Raw genomic sequence first — 18,784 nt, forward strand, 5'->3', positions numbered from 1 at the left:
TATCATATCAGAATACCTGATATCAATAAAAGGCTCTTCCACCCTTTTATTTGGGGGGGTAAGGTCTGGCAAACTAAAGGAAGATGAATGCACACATGCAAAGGGTTGGTTTGAGTGAGCAAGGAATGAGTAGTGGTATTTGAGTTCTAATTTCTCTACTCTCACTGCAAAAGTCTAAAATAATCTCTGGCCCTTTCCTCATTCACACACGTTTATCACATCCTGTGAAGTGTTTGGTGCAGAGAAAGTCTCCTGCTATCAACAGGATACTTGTGGGTTGCTTGCAGTTCAAAATAGGCCGTGAGCTGCCACTTGAGAAACTGAATAGAGTTTCATGGTAAGAGTGTTCAAAAAGAGCTTTAGATCCTGATTTCCACAGGCAGAGAAACACCATCTCTGGTGTTTGAGAGAGCAGCATTGTCTCTCATTTCAACCCTAGGACTCTTTAATAAAAGACATGACAGCACTGTTTTCTCTACTCACTGTGTTCTCCTTTGTCTTCAGCTCTTGTCTGTGTACTTGGTGAGACCATCCTCTATAGGATATCTTCCCTATATCTGCAGCATGGCAAAGCCATAAGTTAACATATATAACTGTGTGGATTCTTCTTCCACTTCAAGTCACTGGGGTAAGAAGCTGCTGAGAATCCAGGTGTTAACTGGTAGAAATACTAAAGAACTTTATTGGATGTAATTCTTATTTTTTAAGTCAAGAGAAGGCAGAATGTTTTAAAAGGGACTGGCAAGTGCTAAAGGCAAGGTCAAAGTTACCCACTGCTCTTCCTTTGTCCACAGATCCAGTCATTTCATCATAGACAGCAATGAGATTGTTCAGGTATGACTGACCCCTGGTAAACCCATGCTGATTCTTTCTAGTCACTGTCCCCTGCATGGGCCCAGAAATGTGCTCCAAGGGGCTTTGGTCCAGGGTTTTTTCAGGCTGGCCAGCCTTTAGTTCCTGATCCTTGCTCTCAGATCTTTGACCCCAATGGCCTTGACCTTGTCTCTTGACCCCAGTGGTCTCCTCTAGCAGTGTCATTGATGCCCATGTGGATAAGCAGCAGGGAGTGTTAGCCTGAGAACCTTGGCGGTTCCTCTACAGCATCTTGGATCTGAGCCCCTGGCAAGCCATGCATCGATCTAGATAGCAAGCCAAGGAGACAGATGGGAGCTTCTGTCCACCACAAATGGAAACCTACCACTGCTGTCCCCTGCCACTGCGTCCTGTCAGTAGTATGCAGTTCATGCTTGGACAACTCTGATGCTTCCACAGGTACGACATTCTGCTTCTCACATGCTATCAGGGCACCAAACCTGTTGTGCAACTGTAGACCTGCAAGTGGAGAGGGAGCCATGTTCTATGTGCCAGAAGTTAGAGTAGGCGAATTAATTATATTTAATTCAGTAAAGATTATTTTTTAATTATCTTTCCCTTTGATGTTTCACATTGCAAAGACTAAACTCATGCATTTATGCGTCACTGCTTCCAAAAACGCATGCGAATCCTTGAATAGCCGAATGTTTTGCCGTCTCCAGCATTAGAATGGTGGTGGTGGAGGAGGAAGATTATTCCGGATAATACAGGGTCTAAAGCTGATGGTTTGTTCTCTCCTGCAGTAAGAAGGCTCTGAATACTTGACAGAATGCAAGAAATCATCTTAAAGACTAGTAAACCAAAAATACTAGAGATACTGCATAGCATGCTTGCAACTGTACTCTTCCATTAAAATCAGTTTGTAAAGTTTGGGGATTATTTTTGTTGTTTACCTGTTTGTAAGTTAGTTGCTATAAACTAATTGCATAATATTCTCCACATTGAAATATCTGTGGACTACTGCATTACCTCTGCTATACCTGCTTTTAGAAGCTTTTCCCACTATACCTGCTTTTAGAAGCTTTTCCCACATTTATGTTCTTTGCTAAATGAATGAGATGGGAAGATTTTAATTTGGATCCCAGGGTGCGGGGCTGGCCATGAATAAGTCTTGCAAGAAAATCCTTTGAAACTGGAAGAACATGGGAGAAACTTAGAGCAAGTAGATTTGTACCTGAAACTTCCTGGCTTGTTACACAGGTCTTCCCATTTTGTAATACCACATGAACAAAAAACCCAACCCCATTCTACATAGCTTGTACAGAGTGTTTTACTATCTTTAAACCCACAAGACTAGATTTATGGACCTTAAACATAACTAATGCCTGATAGTGAAAACAAAGCATACAAACCCCCAACCAGTTCTCTCCCCACTGGAGCAGGCATGCTTTTTTATGGAGGAAGGGGGGTGGGTGCAATCATGCCCCGTGCGCAGCAGCGACATCCAGCTCTGTTTCTGGCAACCTACAGATGCAGCAGCTAGTATTATAATTACATTTTTTCCAAGAGACCTGAGATAACAAACAGTGCATTAGGTTTTGTGATAAAGCCATGCCCAATGCCTCACCAACACAGTCCATCCTGTTTTCCCATGAAACTCCATTTCTAACTCTTTTCCTGGGTGTGAGGCTCCTTGCTCTGTGTGTGAGCATGCATGGGTGTCTGTGTGCAGCAGCTGGGGTACAGCTGTGGATCACAGGGGCCCCCTGTGTACGTGGGGCAGCAACTCAGCAAACAAGAGCAGGTGTCAGTATACTCCCTTCCAGCTGCCTTCCAGGCAGTCTGCAATTCCACTTCAAACAGCACGTGTTTCCAAGAGGTAAAGAGGGGATGTTCAAACCTTTCCTCCTTGTCCCTGTCTCCCAGAGGTTATGTCCCAAACAGCCTGTGGCCTAATGATTAGGAAACCTTCTGAGGAGACAAGAAGTTACAGTCCCCATTCTTGCACTCTCAGGCAGAAGAAGGAATGAGCCTGAGTGCTAAATTATGAGGCAAATTTTCTACACACTGTTACAGAAGAATGACAGAATACTTTTCAGTGGCTGGAGATCTCTCCTGGAACCCTCTAGAGAAGTATCTGAAAAGATTCAGACTTAAGAGTCATATGTGTACTGAATATTCTCCTCCTTACTCTAAGCAGACTTCAAGATATTCCAGGTAGGATTCATTTGACTAAAAGAAGAGGTTTACAGTTTACGTATTTACATCTGAGTTAACCACATCAGGCTCCTTGTCTAACCAGCAGAGAGATGGATTCACGTTAGTTTGAAGTAAATATTTACAAGAGGTTATCTGTCTGAGCTGACTGTTTATAGGGTCACGTTTGGATGCACCTTAACTCTCTGCGTTTTCTCTATAGGGAGCCTGGACAGCTCAAACCATGCTCTTTGGCTCCACGTTGGAAATTAGATACTTTTATTAGACTTGCGCAACTACTTTGGGGAATTTACTCATGCCTTTGTGTTCTGAAAGCAGGCTGGTGTCACTCATGTTCTGTTTGGGAAGATAGAATGTGTGAAAATATTCAAGGCTGTGAAAAACTCAAATGTTACAGTTGTGCTTTGAATAGCAGACCAGAGAATCACTCTTTGGCCTGTAATGTTCAAGTAATTCTTGTCTAACAATCAGAAAAACATCGTATCATGCTGCTGAAGTGATTTCTCTTCCATCTCCTCTTTCCCTATTCCCTCCTTCCCCTGCCTACCCCCAAAATAATTCAGTTTCCAGCTGTGATTGCTCTCCAGTGTTGAAGGAGGTGAATGGAGCAAATCTATATATGTGTATGCTGTTTTCTGGTATATATGTAGGTGCGGAGGAAGATATTCTGCTGCTTCTTCAGAAAAGTCCTTGACTTTACAATTTATGCATTTCTATGTGGGAAGGCAAGAAAATATCTTTTGATGTTTTTAAACTAAGTTTTCAAAATATTATGCCATAAGATTGTTTGCAACAGAGCAGGTTATTTGGCTATGAGACCTTGTCTCTTTAACCTTGAGTTTCAAGAGAATGTAATGATTCAAAAGTATGGAGAAAATGTAAATGCAAAGAATACGAATAACTTCAAGTTTTTAATAACAGAAGTGGAACAGAGGCAGTGGCTGAGAAGGTTATACATAAAATCATAATCAAGTATAAGACTGGCTTCTTCCCATAGAGTTCAGATTCCTGTCTTCTTGCATCTCCCTCTGTCTCTGTACTGTGGTTGCACATTGCTGTAACTTTCATACTGTACAAATCCTGTAAGCTTCTCCAAGAAGGTGCCACCCCCAATTGCTTGAGCAATAAAACTGCTTAAATAATGCTGCTCTTCTAAAGAAGATTTGCATTTCTGGAGAAAGCTAATTCTGCAGTGGATTAATTATTTTTTGAATTGCTGCTGAGAGGAAAAGAACCTGCAGAGAGACAGCTGAGTTATGAATTTCTCATCTGAGGTTACTTGAGGTCTCAATGTTCATTCCATGCAACTCGATGGATCAATATTTACTTAATTGAGCATATGCTAAGCTGAGTTAGTATGATTTTACTAAAATGCCAATGCATTAATAAGCAAAATAACCAAATTCAGGTTAAAATTTAAATATAATCCATAAATCAGCAGTTTCAGTTAATCGAACACCATACAAATGCAGCAAACAATTGACTCGACCTCTGAACCACTGAGATCGAAGTGTGCAGATCTTGTCTTGGGTAATTGCAGGTAGATTTCTTTCAGTATCTAGGCATGGTGTCGTGGCTGGTTTATGTCAGTAAATAACTGTACTACTTTCAAAAGTGTTTGGCTCACTTTCCTCCACTTCTGAAATCATGGTGGGTATAGGATATAGCCAAAGAACAGAATCATAGAATGGTTTAGGTTGGAAGGGACCTTTAAAGCTCAACCAGTTCAACACTCCTGCAATAAGCAGGGATACCTTCCACTATAGCAGGTTGCTCAGAGCCCCATTCAATCTGACCTTGGCTGTTTCCAGGGATAGGGCATCTACCATCTCTCCGGGCAACCTGTTCCAGGGCCTCATTACCCTTATTGTAAAAATTTTCTAAATCTACCCTCTTTTATAGAATCATAGAATATGCTGAGTTGAATCCAACTCCTTGAACCCTTCAAATTTAAGACATTCAGGTTTAAATGTGAGTACTGAGACAGAAACACTTAAGTTTGAAAAATGTTCAGATTTGCAATTGATCCAGATCCAAAATTTAGTTTAAAAGCATTACCCCTTGTCCTATTGCTACATGCCCTTGTAAAAAGCCTGTCCCCTTCTTTCTTATAGGCCCCTTTTGAGTACTGAAAAGCTGCTCTAAGGTCTCCCAGGAGCCTTCTTTCTGCAGCCTGAACAACTCCAACTCTCTCAGCCTGTCTTCATAGAAGAGATGCTCCAGTCCTCTGCTCTTCTTCATGTTCTTATCATCACAGCCCTGCACTTTCTGCACTAGCCTTCAAGAAATGATTAGTTTCTGCACACATAATCCACTGAAACAGCTTTCAAACAAAACTGCTTTTGAATCAATGGCTGCATTGACTTTTCAAACACCGAATTTACCTTTAGAAAATTGCGAAATTCCATGACATTCCTGTACTTTTAATTTAGTGCCTTCAACAAGTGGAAAGTACTTCACCACAGACTATAAGAGAGTCAGGATGCTCTGCCTTGATGAGCTTCTGGTTGTTCAAGTGGTCTCTTTGATAACTCAAGTCTTTCATCTCATCTTTCTTCGCCAGGCTTCCACAGGCAGGGAAATATTGAGGCTTTGTAAGTCTGTGAGGAAGAGGGAGAAAGCTACTTTTCTTCTGCAGGATGTTTGTTTCTTCTTTGAGGGCCAATGTCTATTTTTGTAAAGTAGTGATACTCCTGTGCAAATGGTGTTAGAAATATAACTTTTCACTTCAATGCTGTAGTATACCAACTCACCTTCTTAACCTTCAAAAATGGGCTTAGAGTGCTCTTACCTTGCAACACTTCTTTTCAGCATGAGCTCTATTCGTGGCAGACTGCCTTATCTCAGGGTTGTAAATTATGTTCGGTGCTCTCTCTTCATGCCTTTGCAAGCAACCTGTCCCAGTCCTTGACCTCAGTTTCAAGACAGCATTTTAACTTGGGGGCAGCTGATACAGTCAGCTTCAGTCTTCCTAACTGCTTTCAGACTGCTTACAACTGGATTGCCTGGGGAAGCTTGGACAGGAAAACCACCCGTGCTGATTTGGACTGGGGTAGAGTTGATTTTCTTCACAGTGGCTGGTATGGGGCTGTGCTTTGGTGTTGTGCTGAACACAGGGTTGATATATAGAGATGTTTTTGTTACTGCTGAGCAGTGCTTACACAGAACCAAGGCCTTTTTTCCTTCTTGTATTGCCACACAGGTGAGGAGAGTGGGGATGCATGGGAGAATGGGAGGAGACACAGCCAGAATAGCTGACCCCAACTGACCGAAGGGATATTCCATTCCGTGTGCCATCATGCTCAGTATATAAAACTGGGGCAAGAAGGAGGAATGGAGAGATGTTTGGAGTGATGGCATTTGTCTTCCCAAGTCACCATTTATGCATTTACACCCTGCTTTCCTGGGGATGGTTGAACACTTACCTGTCCATGGGAAGGGGTGAATGAATTCCTTGTTTTGCTTTGCTTATGTGTGTGGTTTTGCTTTACCTGTTAAACTGTTTTTATCTCAACCCATGAATTTTCTTACTTTTGCCCTTTCAATTCTCTCCCTGATCTTGCTGGTGGGGAAGTGAGCAAGTGGATGTATGGTACTTGAGCAAGTGGATGTATGGTACTTGGTTGCTGACTGGGGTTAAAACCATGATACTATCCTAAAACTGTAAAAAATACTGTTTGTAAGGAAATTCTCTGCTCCAGCCTTCTGGTTGAAACAGGGCTGTGGCTGCAGCATATTAGATCAATCACGTTTATGTTTAAGAAGTCTTGAAAATCTCCAAAATCATAGATTCCAGCTGTCCCATGAATAACCTGTTTCTGTGTTGCACTACCTTCTTGGTGAATATATCTTTTTCTAATATCCACCTTAAGCCTCCCAAGCTGCAACTCAAGTCCATCACCAGCTTCTGCAAAGATGAGTGAGGCCCATCAGCTTTTAGCTGCAATTTACACAGCTGTACACTGATGCTAGATCACCTCTTTGCAAGACCAGCTCCTCTGATCACCTTTTCACAAGACTGAAGTCTAGCTCCTCACATACATTCCGAGTCCCAAACTATCTTAGCTGTTCTCTGCTGGACCCTTTCCAGTTTCTCCATGGTCCTATTTAATTCAAGGACCCATATTTGCACATTGATGGGGATTCATCAATAATACTGAGTGAAGGAAGCTAAGAACTTCCCTCAGACTGCTCGCCATCATCTTAATGTGGCACAGTCCATAATCTGCTTTATTTACAACAGCACCACACTGTCAGCTTGTATTCAGCCTGCCATTCCCTACTGTCTCCCCATTCTCTTCAGCAGGACTGCTGTTCATGCAGTCAGTTTCAATGCTGATTCAGTATTTTGCACTTCTTATTGAACTTCATGTCTCTGTTCTCCCTAATGATTAGTTCAGTGTTGAGTTGCTAGACATTTGTCACAGTCAGCAAAAATCTGCTTTTATAAAAATATCTGACGACTTGCTGAACACATTCACTTTATTATGCCCTCTTTTATGACATGCATACAAGCATCTTCAGCTTTCTGGACTTCTAGCAATAAAGCTTTTGAGGTGCTAATAGAAGTTCATGACTTGTCCTATTGGCTTGCACCTAAGACACCCTGGACAACCCTACTTCTATATTCTGCCAGAATAAATCCTGTGTACAATCACATCACTATTTGTCTTGAGCTAGTTCAAATCTGTGTTCCTGAATGGGGAGTCTCTTCCCTAGTTTATTTTATTCACTTGAAACACAATGTTCCTGTTCATTTCAAACACCAATAGCCTAAACAGAAAAAACTGTGATGTACTGCACCTGTACTGATACATTTCCAAAGAACCAACTAAACAGCTCCCTATTGACCCTTGTAGACAGCAGCAGTTTTCTGACGGTTATCAAAGACTTTCTGTCCTTTGTTCAAAGTGTGTCTTCATGCAACAACTGCATTTTAAGCCCCATCTGCTACTTGGTTGGTTGTGTCTGTAGGGGCCACAGAAGTGGCTCCCTGTAACAATTTAGGAATATCTTCTCTGTTCTGTTTAGCAGATGGTCATATAAGTGTCAGAAGTTTTCTTAAAGTAATGTCACATAAACCATTCAGTTCATATAGTGAACTGTTATAAAAGTTTTCATTTAGTAGAGATGCACAGACCCTGCTCTTCAGAAGTCCAGCAATGATGCAAAGATTCTGGTTTGTAAAAACAATTGTGACTGTAAATACATTATCAAACTCTGATTGTCACTATTTAATGAATTGCAACTATTTAGCACAGGCATAAACAGAAAACAGGTGTTCTCTGCTGCTCAGACTTCATTTCCCACTTTCCTGATTTCTGTTTTATTTGCTTAATGGTTGTTATAATGGCTGCCACCAACCGCTGCCACTTCAGTGTGCTAACCGTGACTCACAGAAGTGCCTCATAAATTACATCAATGGGAAAGCAGATGAGCACATGAAGAGGAGGTGCAAAACTCATTAGTCATGCAGTCTCCTTTTCTAGGGACTAAATTGCCTGACAGAAAAGCATTGTGAGTGCCTAGTGCATCTGTCAAGTCCACCAGATGCCAATCTTACTCTTGCAGTTTTAGTGAAAGCTATGAATCGATATGCATTATTCAGTATTGTAAAACAGGACCTTAATTAAGCAGCCAACTAAAGCAGAAGGAAAAAGGTAATCACCCAATACACAGTGAGTTTATTCAAAGGGAATAACATAGATTTTGCGACTGAAGCAATATCTAGATCATAGTCCCTTTATTTCTTTCTCATACATTATCTTGCATAGTGATTCAGCTGAGGACAGGTATTTAGAACAACAGAGTGAAATGAAGAATCTGTGAGCTAGACATTGATTTTGATCAATCTGCATGAAATAAAGTGCATCAGTGTACTAGATCAAAATCAGAAAAGTACACAGCATTGCACCCTCTCTGTATTGTTAGGGATGAGCCAGCATCTTCATTATAATCTGTGTGATTTCAGGGATTTATAGCATACCTAAGGCTGAAACTGTATAAGACTTTCATAGGGCTTTCCAGGATTTTTTCCTTCATTTATTTTCACAGAAGGGATCCTAGTACATTTACACAGGAGTACAGCACATGAAACAAAAAGTACATTTTTTTATCTTAGCAGCTGCAAAGATGTTTTCTGTGTGAAAGACCCAGACAGCAGAAAGGACTGCAATCTGCTACAACCATTCTCATAAACTGATCTGTTGGTCAGATCAGGCTACCATTTAGCAAACAAGTAAAAATGAAACTTGAAGTCTTTACCAACACTGTCAACAGTAGCAGGTGTCAAAGTGAATCTACACTATCGCTTAGCCAGGAAAAAAGAACTTAGGAGACCACTTATAAGCACCTTAAGAAGTAAAATAATGACTGCGAAGGCTTTAAAGTAACAGTAGATAGGGAACAGAAAAAATGTCACAAACAGAAGAGCTGAGCCCCATAGAATCAGCCAGGTTGGAAGGGACTTCCAAGATCATCAAGTCCAACCCTTAATCCACTACTGCCGTGGTTACTAGACCATGGCACTAAGTGTCACATCCAGTCTCATCTTAAACACCTCCAGGGACAGAGAATCCACCACTTCCCTGGGCAGCCTATTCCAATGCCTGATTACCCTCTCTGTAAAGAATTTCTTCCTAATATCCAACCTAAACCTCCACTGGCAGAGCTTAAGACCATCCCCTCTTGTCTTACTGATAGTTACCTGGGAGAAGAGACCAACCCCCACCTGGCTACAACCTCCTTTCAGGGAGTTGTAGAGAGTGATGAGGTCTCCCCTGAGCCTCCTCTTCTCCAGGCTGAACAGCCCCAGCTCCCTCAGCCTCTCCTCATAGGACTTGTGCTCAAGTCCCTTGACCAGCCTTGTTGCTGTTCTCTGGACCTGCTCCAGCACTTCAATATCCTTCCTGAACAGTACTCCAGGTGTGGCCTCACCAGCGCTGAGTACAGGAGAAGAATCACTTCCTTGGACCTGTTGGCCACACTGTTCCTGATCCAGGCCAGGATGCCATTGGCCTTCTTGGCCACCTGGGCACACTGCTGGCTCATGTTCAGCTTCTTGTCAATCCAAACTCCCAGGTCCCTTTCTGCCTGGCTGCTCTCCAGCCACTCTGTCCCCAGCCTGTAGCGCTGCAGGGGGTTGTTGTGGCCGAAGTGGAGGACCCGGCACTTGGCCTTGTTGAACCTCATCCCGTTGGAATCAACCCAACTCTCCAGCCTGTCCAGGTCCCTCTGCAGAGACCTCCTGCCTTCCAGCTGATCAACACTCCCCCCCGACTTAGTGTCATCTGCAAATTTTTTGATGGTGGACTCAATCCCCTCATCTAAATCATCAACAAAGATACTAGATAGAACTGGGCCCAACACTGATCCCTGGAGGACACCACTAGTGACCGGCCACCAACTGGATGCAGCACCATTCACCACCACTCTCTAGGCCCGGCCCTCCAGCCAGTTCCTAACCCAGCACAGAGTGCCCCTGTCCAAGCCGCAGGCTGCCAGCTTTTTCAGGAGTATGCTGTGGGAGATGGTGTCAAAGGCTTTGCTGAAGTCCGGATAGACACATCCACAGCCTTCCTCTCATCCACCAGCCATGAGCAGGTGTGAGACAGGGGTCTGTCTCTTCTGAAGCTAGCTCTCTAAACAGAGTGCAGTGCAGGTTTTTGATCCCTGGAAAAGAGTAAAAAATATGACATTTTTCTATATGAGGATGTATTGAGTCAGAATCATGTCTAATATGTCCAAATGCTCTTATAGCCTAATACAAACTGGCTTCTCCTTCTCCCAGCACTTGTCTGCATGCAGGACAAACACAAATATAAACCAGCCAAATCAGGTGGCAGCAGCAGGTCCCTACAGCAGCTTCAAGAGTTCTCTGGTTCCAATTTATCCAGATATCTGACCCTGTTTTGTAGCTGACAAATTTGTCTTGTTTACAGCTAACAGAGATAGTCAGTATTTCTTGGCATTACAGCCGGTATACCCAAAAGGACAAAGCCATTTGAGTCCACTTTTAAGTATGTGTTGTTCATGTGAAACTCTAACAAGGTCTAATGGACTGCAGCACTTAGGCAGAAGAAGAAAAAAGGGACATAATCAATAAATAGTGTTTGCTTCTTGGTATCTTTTGACTCTCCACAGTCTTCACTTTACTTTGTTTTTGTCTGTTGTGCACTAATACACTCTTAAATTTGTTTCTGTAGCTCAAGAACAAATGTGCATAGAAACTTTTGTAGGTCAAGATGCCCCTGTATAAACCAGCCTTCTCTTACATTCATTCCAATTTTTTTTTCCAATGAGGATAGCAATTTATCTCAAAAAATCTGTCATGATGCTACTTCTCAGTGTAAGAAATGTCATATAAAAAAATTCAGCAGCTGAACTGCACACATGTGATTGTACCATTAGGAACTCTCAAGAGAAATGCACCAATGAAACAGACCATTGCACAAGGTAATCTTACTATCACAATAATGATGATAATAAGGAAAATACTGTTAATGAGAAGTGTGGAGTTCCTTATTAATACTCAGCAAAGAAAATGCATATTCTACATACTTTATGAGACTGCATTTGCCAAATTGATAAATTGACTACTTTGTATGCCACAACAATTAATAATATACAGATTTACAACTGCCATATTTAGGAGCTAAAAATGTAAACTAAACTTAGCTTCCAGCTAAAATGCTTTCTTGGTAGGTGGGGTGTATTGCTGTGAAAATGTTCACATTATATGTTGTTTACAGCCTTTATATGAAAAATACTCTTCCTTGTGGTAACTGAAGCTTGTAAGGAATTTTCAATGACTAAGGCACGCTGAAGAAGGAGCATTGCTGTGAATGGATAAATCCCTGCCTTCAAAACATTAAACAATATGAAAGCTTGATGAGTACACACCAGTACACTGCCAGTCATGGTGAGGAGCGGATAAGACCCTGCCTGTGTTGCAGGCTACAAATAAGTACTATTGCAGCCCCCCTCTTGTGCTTTATTGAGCACTGTCCCTCTGAGGCTGAAGCCTGGAAGCAACTGGCCAGCCCTTTCCCTTAAGGCATTTGTTAGGTGTAAAAATCATCTCCTCTGAGTAATTTTATCAAGAGACTGTGTCCAGTTTCGCCACTCTGCTACTATTTATGTTGCCTTTAAGAGGTAAGAATAAGAGAAGGATCTTGTTTCTTTCTTCAAGTACTCCAAGTGAAGGTTTAGAAAAATGAAGACAGATGCTTCTTAGGGATAAAAATTACAGGGTGAGAGGAAATGGACACACATTTTGAAGTGTGAAATTCTAATTAATTATTAGGGGACAAAAATGACAATTAATGAGACTGCTGAGAGAATTCATTAAATTTCAAGTTTCAGAATTATTTAAAACTTAACTGGTCAATGCCCTGAATAATGGGATTTAAGTTGATTCTTCTTTGAGGCAGAGTTTGGGCCAGATCATCCTTATTGGTCCCTTTCAACCTATAAAATTCTATAATCCTACGATCCTGCCGATGCCTGCAGAAAAAATAAAATCCTTTCTCACCTCAGCATGGACAAACTATTTAGAATCAATTTTTTAAAAATAGTAGGTTAAATTCTCCAGTGATATGGCTGCATCAGTGAATGGAATTGTATTGAATGTTCCTGAATTCTCTGTAAATCAAGTATCAGTTTTAAAAGCAGATAAATATTATGTTGGAAGAATATCTGTCTAGAACAGTATGACATGCCACAGTTCCTTGTTTAAGCCCTAGATGTATTTACTGGATTTTTTGGCCAATCAAGGTTTAAATGTATTGGAAAGTTGTGTTTAACCTCCTTTTGAATATAATTTCTTATGTTGTTGCAGTAAGTCTGGATTGCAATATCTCAGAAAATGCCTTTAGAATTCAGGATGCATGAAAATCTAATCTTCAACTCAGCCTGAAGCTCTGAAACAATAATATGCACATTTTTATCTCCATTGTTCCTCCAATAATTTGTAGTGAATGTAATTGGACTGAGTCTCTCATACTAATATGAACAGATGTTTTGACTTGTAATATATTGTTCCATATTAGATGCTATTTTTATTACCATTGAAATGTGCCTTTATTGCACATCTCCTTCCTATGAACTATTAAATGATTTAGAAGTCTAGGAGCAGTCTCTAACAGATAAAACAGATACAGATGGGAAACAGAAAAATTTTGTATCATCAGTCAGAGAGAAAAGCCATAACTTTATGAATGAAGTATTTTACACTGGGGAGTGAAGATATCGATTCAACATTTCTTGGCCTTTCCTATTGCAAAATTAACAGCATTAATTATTATGAGATTAAACAGCCAAACCAACAAAGGTCATTACCGTCCACTGGGTATTTCCCATGAATGATTTTTGTCTTGACAAAAAATCCATTGTCTATCATAGAAGCTTAAGTGAAAAGAACCAGACAAACAGTCATTTAAATATTTTAATAAGACTTGAACACATACCTAAATAAATTCAATATTTCTTGTATCAAGGAGAGGAATATCTTAGTCTGTTTTAGAAGGTCTTGGCAAAAGACATGTGGAAAGAAGTAACTTCAGACTCTTCCTTCTACAGTTATGTGTAGATTTACCTAAAGCAGACAGGATTTGGTACCTGATCCCCACTAGATAATGTCATAATTGCTATTCATCTCAGTGTAATTAATGCTTCTACTTGACAGGTCCACAGAGGCATTCTACAGGCATTCCATATCAGGTAAAATGAGAACTCTGATGCAGACATATCACAGAATCACAGAATAGAATGTGCTGAGTTGCAAGGGATCCATCAGGATCGCTGAGTCCAACTCCTGGCCCTGCACAGGACTACCCAAGAATCACACCTCGTGCTTGAGAGCATTGTCCAAATGTAGATTCTTCCCAAAGCAACACTGCCTCAGTGCTCAGCTGAACGCACTCCTTAGCTGTCCATAGCACTGCCGAGAACCAATGCACTCTTCATGTCTATGAAGAGCACCACTGTACATCATTCCAGGGCATTGAGCAAGTTATGCCTTGAAATGCACTGCAAGAGAAGGGATTTACTGGCACACAGTGAGCTCTTGCCGGAGGGAAATCATAAAACCATTATTAGATTTTTCATAGGGAAACCCTTTAGGTATTGTTTTCAGGGAGAAAAGAAATTCAATTTAATGACTGAAATCACTTGTCCAATACATGTAGTACAGTAGAACTAGGTAAAGGTTTATCTCCTGCTGCGGCAGCTCAGTGAATCGGAACAGTCAATCTCCCTGCTCTCCATTGTCGTACCTACATCCCCAAAGGCATCACAACAAATTGACATGGAAGAGATTGGGGCAATTTGGGAGGAGATGGAGAGGGCTAGAAGAACAGTTGTTTGGGCAAGGTACCAGAACCACTGTAAGCAAGACAATGAATGGTGCTGATCCTGAAAAAGCACCATGAGTTGCATGTAGAGGGCCACCACCAGAGCTCAGGACAGGTAAAATGTCTACCAAGAATGATGGACCCTCTGCTTCTTCTCATTTTACCTGCAATCTGGAAAACTAGTAGTACTTCTTGTTTCAGAAGCAGGTTAATCACAAATATGTCACAAGTATGTGATTCATATGGTTATTTTGAAAACGTACTAACTAGAGTTTGGTCAATGCTTTGAATCTGTGCAGTCAACAATTTCTCTTTGATCCATTAATACTACAATTTAGTGGGAACAAGGAAGAAACATCTTGAGTAACGTTGCCTGAGAGCTGGCAGAAGCACTCATTGGTATCTATGAACAGATGGCAAGCTCAATAAATGATATTAAAGCCAATTCAAGAGAATGCAAGATTTTTAGGATGAGGATGTTACGCTCTCCTGTCCCTTTTCCAGCTTTACTTTTTTGACTCTATCTTCCTTCCTTTGCTTTCATTTTCTTTCCCTCATGCTAATTTCATTTGTTTAGTTGTTATATTTTTCTCTCCTCAGGCTCTTTTTCTTTTGCATTTTTTTCCTTTTGGAGACAGGGGGAGGATGGAACTTGTTATAAATAAGGGAAAGACACAATAAGGATGGTGGCAGATAGCACATGCTTAGAGAATACTCTTATCTGTCCTCAAATGAGAATTGCCTATTTAAAAAAAATTTTTAGAATGCTATCTGACTGATTGGTGAATAAAAATTATAGTGAGGCACTATGGCTGTTCACAAACAACTACTATTCACATTTTGGCACACCAGGAGTCTTTCCAAGTTGCCCCTGCAGATGTTTATTTTCTCTTGACCTGCATCAGAAGTGATGCTAAGGAAGTGAACTCCTTAGCATACTAAAGAAAATGGAGTTGTTTTAGATGTTCTGCCTCTCTTCTGTTACAGTGCCAGTTGCAGTGCACCCTCATGAACTGAACCTATAAATTGCTCTTAATGATTTTGTTGCTGCATGCCATTTTTGGGTCTGTTGTGCTTCATATACTTAAGGGTGCAGTTTTATCTGCACCCTTATAAAATGCTCAGAGCAACAGAGTCTAGTCACGTAAGCTTTAATTTCTAAACTGGTCTGTAGTAACATAAACTTTTGGTTTAGGCTCTCAAGACTGCAACTGATACCCTGTCACATATAAGATCTTTGGTAGGACCTTTTCTTGGTTATACTGACAAGCTATGAGCAAAATCTGGTTGGAGGGGACTCAGTAAACAGTGTGATGCTAAGTACAAAAGGAGAAACAGAAATACTGCCAACTCCTGTAAGTTCTGTATGGGTCACAGACATTTTGGATGGAGCTGATACCAGTTCTTTGTGGAAAAAAATCAGTCTTTCATAGAGGTCAGCCCTGATATGCAGTTTTCTCTTAGCAGAGCTTTCCTTCTCCCCTGAGTGGGGAACAGTCACACTTTTGCTTGTGAAAAGGAAGGTAATCAGGGATACAACAGTCTGATCTCAGGATACTACTGGGCTTTAGAACCAGTTTCTTTCTAGAAAACTTTTTGTCTAAGAAAGCATTTCACTGCCTATTATTTTACTCAGACCAACTCAGCTATCTTATTTTAAGGCATATTTCCAAATATTTATGAAAGAGAGGAAGGCTTGACCGAATGGAAAATGAGACCTAACGAAAAAGTATAGGAATCTTTCAAAGCTGTTTAACAACCATGGTTTGCAATACATAGTAATACTACAGTAAGTAAAACTGGTAAAGTGGTAGTCTCTTGATTCCTATATACACACATTGATTCTAATAGTGAATATATTATAAAGAAATACAAATTACAAATATTTATATACTTTCCCAAATTAAAAAAAAAGAAAAAATACATTTGAATTGCATCTTATGTTCCTACAATTTGTTTCTCAGTGTGAGTCTGTGTTGTCAGCTACCAAAATGCCCTTCTAACAGTCTGGAAAGGAAAAGCTGTTTTTTCATTTACATGATTGGAAAGTTATTCTGAACTGGAGGCCTGAAGGAGGAAGCCATTGTGCAGTCTTCCCCTACCTAAGGAGATGGCATGGAGCATGGAACTAGGCTCCTCTTAGAGTGCCCACAGGCAGATTATCAGTCACAAATTGCAACAGGAAGCATTTGGGTTGGATGTAGGGAAGAAAATCTTCAAAGGGAGTCCAGCTTAGCCTGTGATGAGATTGTCCAGGAAAGTAACACTGTCTTCATCCTTAGATGTATTCTAAACTCACTAGCAGAAGGTGAACAACCCAATGGACTTGATGATCTCGGAGGTCTTTTCCAACCCGGTTGATTCTATGATTCTATGATTTAGCTTTGAAGTTACCTCTGCTTAGAGGTCCCTCCCCATCGAAACTTTTGCAACTCTATTTAATACAACAAGAAGAAGAGAGGGTTAAATTGGGTTTGCCCAGTTATCCTTGTCTTTTAGCAATACAAAGTCTGAAAGAAACTAGAGAATGACAATAGATTGGAAAGCAGGCAGCATGATTTGCCAAGTTTAGTTTAGCACATGAAGAGGAACAACATCTCACATCAGGAAAAGAATAGGCACTCCAAATGATTGTTAAGCAACACAATACTCTATGTGCTATGTTGTTTGGCTGTTCTTGTTACCAAGTATTGACATCCTGGAGAGATTTGAAAGCAAAAAAGTCAAAATGATCTCAACTCTGAGAAGATACATGACAAAATAAAGCAATAACAGCCTATATCTTTTATTTAAAAGCCATGACTTTATTCTGGGAATAGTTGAAACACATTAACACAAAACAAAAGAGAAACATTAACAAGGATAAAGAAGATGAAATCACAACAAAAGAAGATAAATTTAGATTTCAGTGCAGAAAACCTTTCTAGCAGTGAGATGTAGTATTGGCTGCCATATTTTAACTCTGTCAGAATTTGAATAAGTATATAACCAGAGTTGCTTTTTTCATTGGAAGAGGCCTAGAGCCATTTAACTGCTTTCTAAAACTAGATTCAATTAGCCAAACTGATTTTTAGTGCACTCTCTTCAAACAATGAACTGCAAAATACTCAATATTCCATCTCCTTTAATAGGGGTCTGTGTGCACTCTTTTGCTTCTTCAAAAATAACAGAATTACTTTATGAAAAGAGAATGCCTGAGCTTAGTCATAGTAATATTTTTTTCTCAGAAAGCAAAATAAAAACATTTAGAATAATAAATAGAAAAAAAAGGAAATATAATCTGGAATTTCTCTGTTCATCTTTGAATACTAAAAATCATAAATAAATGATGGGTAACTGATGATAAAATCTTCTACCACATATAGAGAAGTTACTAGGAACTATTTCAAGCTGAACAACCATAAATTTGTCAGAAATATTTAGGCATATCATTAAAAAAACACCAAAAACCTCACCTGATTTTTACTTAATTTCACAATTATCTTATCTGACTTGTCTGTACCCAATAATTTTTGAAGACATGGGTAAGAGTTCATAAAGTTTTAAAGGTTGGGGGTGTGTTACATTGGGTGGGTGAAACCATACTATTTTTTTTCTCGAATCAACTTTAACTACTTTAATGTTGTTATCTCGTTGTTCATAGGAAAAAGTTTTCAACCTCTGACCAACCATCCTAAACTTACATGGGAACTGGATGTGTTCAGCATTTCCCAGGATCAAATCATACGGTGAAGTCCTTATGCTTTTCTAATTCTCTGTCTCATTACATGAACAGGTGGAAAATATTGCATGCTTTTAAGAGTTATCAATAAATCTAATCTATATTATATACTACTAAGGTTTGAATGCACGTTATACCATCAGAATAAACAAAAAAGTGCTTTTACCTTGCATACAGAATTTACTTCCTATGTATTGCTGCTGTTTTGGTCTTTCTGACTCCTCAGGAATCTTTGCTACCTTACCAGAGTGACTACATTATTCTGTCCTTCTTTTGATCTTTGAAAATGGGAAGTAAATACTCTATTAAGCTTACAAGAAAAAAAAAGGCTGAATTATTCCCTTTTTAACATGCAGACTACAAGATAAACAAACAAGGACACAATTACTGTAGAAATATGACAAGAATGTTAAGCAATGCAATCTTGGAGTATTAATGATGTTCTGTGGGCATGTGCACATATTCCTGTGTGATATGAAAAACCACAGGTGTATGTTTGAAATCTGCATTCTTGTTTCACAGAATGGAAATCCAAATTTCCACACAGGTGAAAATTCCTATTATGGATACAATCTAATTCATCTGATTAGGATACTGCTTTAGCTGTAATAGTGTTAATATCATAGGCCACTATTAAATTAACCGGAAAAGCAAGTTATATGAAAATATAAAGTAATTAATA

General features: G+C 39.9%; 1 protein-coding gene across 1 annotated transcript in view; it reads left to right on the plus strand.

The window, feature by feature from the left end:
- MED10 (mediator complex subunit 10) overlaps positions 1-18,162 on the plus strand; it is a 36,742-nt gene extending 18,580 nt beyond the window's left edge. Inside the window, exon 5 of the mRNA XM_017814900.1 lies at positions 18,025-18,162. The gene's annotated coding sequence lies outside the window, so the exon portion shown is untranslated. The remainder of the gene's footprint in view (positions 1-18,024) is intronic.
- Positions 18,163-18,784: the final 622 nt, after the last annotated feature.

Source organism: Lepidothrix coronata, unplaced genomic scaffold (assembly GCF_001604755.1).
Source record: "Lepidothrix coronata isolate B3197 unplaced genomic scaffold, Lepidothrix_coronata-1.0 Scaffold47, whole genome shotgun sequence".
In the NCBI taxonomy this organism is placed as follows: Eukaryota; Metazoa; Chordata; class Aves; order Passeriformes; family Pipridae; genus Lepidothrix; species Lepidothrix coronata.